General features: G+C 24.7%; 1 non-coding gene across 1 annotated transcript; it reads left to right on the top strand.

The window, feature by feature from the left end:
- The first annotated feature begins 201 nt into the window (after positions 1-201).
- On the top strand, positions 202-274 carry TRNAR-UCU (transfer RNA arginine (anticodon UCU)). Its single transcript has one exon. It is a non-coding gene; the product is annotated as a tRNA-Arg (tRNA).
- The last annotated feature ends 2,966 nt before the right edge of the window (positions 275-3,240 follow it).

The raw sequence follows: 3,240 nt of genomic DNA, 5'->3' as shown, positions 1-3,240 counted from the left end.
GACTAGCTGGATAATCATGTTCCCTTTAGTTGGTCTATTTTTAATTCATTTCTATAAATATATTATATATATATATATCCATCAGGGGACGGTGCGATTTGCCATGTTTGACAGCAACAGAAAAATTGCGGTTCCCTAGACTATCATGTTGGGAAAGAAGTATGTATATATAAAGAATGTTCGGTAGCGGAACATCAAAAAGCGCCCGTGGCCTAATGGATAAGGCGTTTGACTTCTAATCAAGCGATTGTGGGTTCGAGTCCCACCGGGCGTGCATTTTTATTTCCTCTTTTCTTAAGTCTGCTGTGCTTATTTTTTCCACTCTAAATTACGATATTACCCATTTCCAATCTACTATTTTTTTTTTTTAAATTTCTTTTTTGGTTTTTCTATTTATAAGTTCTGTGGTGATATTTATATTCACAAATTCAGTGTTTAATAATTAATCTTAGAAATAAATATCTAAATAAACATGACCCACGCAGAGAAAACAAAAAACAAAAACAAAAATAAAAATCCATTATAATCAAATAAAATATCTTTTAAAAAAATAAATAAAGTTTTAATTATTCATATTGAGAATCAATAACGTAATGTATTTTTTCTCCACTTCTTAATGTAATATTTAATATAGAATTTCATCAATGGATCTTTTTTTATTTATAAATTTTATGTCGAAATTTATATACGTAACTCACGTTTTTAATAATTAATATAAGGACTCTAAATATAACTGATTCAGAGAGAAAAAAAAAGAAAAAAATCCATTATAATCAAATAAAATATTTTTAAAAAAAATTAAAAAAAAAAGTCATAATTATTAATATTGAGAACAAATAATGTAAGTGAAAAATAAGGGACGTAGAAGAGATAAAAATGAGGGGCCAATATATAATTGGAAATATTTAGTTGCAGAGAAATAAGATTGCTACTGTAAGAAAATTGAAGAAGCTTCACCATGGCAGAAGACCAAAAAAAACTAAAGAAGCTTTTGCTTTGCAGATAGAGAAGAAGTTGCATGTTGCAGGTTGAATTCAGAAAAACCCAACATGATGATGCAAGTATAAGAATTACCAATGTTAGATGCAGTTATGAGTGAAGGGTTTATCCAAATATTTTTCAAAAATTATGTATTTAATTAACCCTTCTTGAATGTCAACCATAAAAATAATTTTCTTTTTAATTTTTTTATTAACTGAAATATCTAATTTCACCATCAATTTTTATAAAATATTCAAATTGTACCGTAAATATTTTGGGTATAAATTAATTTTCAATTTTAAATAATATACAAAATACCCATTCACTATTGAAAAAATTTTAATACCATCAAATATTAGCACACACAGATACCAACTTTACTTATTTTAATCAATATGGTTGTCGTATAGATAACATGTGACGTCCACGTAGATTTTTATAAAAATCATATCTTTGTTTAGATTCTTCCGCCATAACTCCAAACACCCGTTTTCTCCACTACGGTGTAGCCTTTTAATGGAAACATCCCCAACAACAAGTTGGCTTGAGTGAATTGGTTCCACCGTTTTCTCTCATTTGCCATCTCTACTAACTTATCTCTCATTCTTCATTTTCGCTAAAATACAGCAAGCATCCATCTTTCTTCACAAATTTTAACTATTCCACAATAAAAAATAATGGAGAATCTCAAAAAAAAAAAAAATAATCGCTTTTTAAACCTAAATATGTTCATTATCATAATTCGTTAGAAATAGAAAATTTCTATTGCCAAATGCTCTCATCGGAAATCATTTGAATAACTCAAACTCTTATCATAATGAACATTCTCAAAGTCACTTTAAAATATTTTATCTATAAGTTTTAGAAACAAAGAGATCCGTTTGTGTGATTCTTTCCCTCTGTCACTTGTCTCTATTTTTCTAAGCAAAATATGATATTGATAGACTTAATAACTTTTTTCTTTTAGCTTTAGTTGATTTCTGAAGATGTTGGTAGGAATTTATAGAACTTCATGGCACGAAGGAAGGGATAGAAATAACTTCACTCCTCTGTAACATCGCAATGAAAATAAGTGGGTGCTAGATGGAGTTTGGGGTCACGTTTGATATATTAAGTTGTTAAACGTGGGTGTCACGTGTGATTACGTGATATCTACTTATACATGTCAGAAAATACACAATAATAGTTACTGGTATAATTTGAATATTTTTAAAAGTTAGAGGTCAATTTTTTAAATAAAAAAATTTATAATATAATTTGAATATTTTTCGAAAGTTAATAGTGAAATAAGGTATTTTAGTATTTTTTATTTATAAATTTTATGATGGAATTATAAATAAATAGTGTAAGTAGAAATTATTGATGCATATAAAATTAAAAAAAGTCCAATGCAATCAAATAAAATATTTATTTAAAAATATATAAAAATTAATTTATTAATATTAAAGATAAATAGTGTAAGTAAAAGTGAGCAATATAGAAGCACCAACATAATCAAAGAAAATATTTATTTTAAAAATAAATAAAAATTTTATGTTATTGAATATATTATATCTTCATAAATGAAATATACAAAGTGACAGACTAAAAATAAGTGTAGAGTATGCAGTCAAAAATTGTATTTACATTAGGCAGATGAATATTCCGTATAATTTAATTAAAATACATCTATTAAATATTATATGATAGATGATAAACATCACATAATTTATTAATTACATTTACATAAAAAACACATAAATATTAATTAAAAAAAATATCGAGCACACTTGGTATAATAATAATTTAAATTTTTGTAAGTTATAACGATCGTTCAAGTAGTTATTATTAAAATTGATATAACAATAAAGAAAAAAAAAAGTAATTAGATTATAAATTCTAAGATGACAAACTTTATCATATTTTATTTAAGATTAAAATGTAAATTAATGATAAGTTTGACTTAATTTATAAATTAAGAGAAATATTATTAACAAAATTCGAAATTCTAAACTCTTGCTCCAATACAATACTATAAATTTAATTAAGTGATTGGCCTTTACAGAAATTTAGATTAATGAAAATTATTGGTAAGTAAAATGGGATCTATATAAACAAAATATGAGAAAAAATGATGTTATAAATATATTTAGTTTCTTGAATATTTATAATTTTTTATGAAGTAAAATAAGAATTGAAATTTTATTATTCAATAAACAATTTAAAATGAAAAATAAAGTGATTTTCTTCAATTTTTCGTACTGTGTAGTTTCGTAATAA

The sequence above is a fragment of the Carica papaya genome, chromosome 3, assembly GCF_054855325.1.
Source record: "Carica papaya isolate Zhongbai chromosome 3, ASM5485532v1, whole genome shotgun sequence".
NCBI classification, from domain to species: Eukaryota; Viridiplantae; Streptophyta; class Magnoliopsida; order Brassicales; family Caricaceae; genus Carica; species Carica papaya.
The sequence above is the reverse complement of the archived record's forward strand: the minus strand, read 5'-3'. Positions and strand labels throughout refer to the sequence as shown.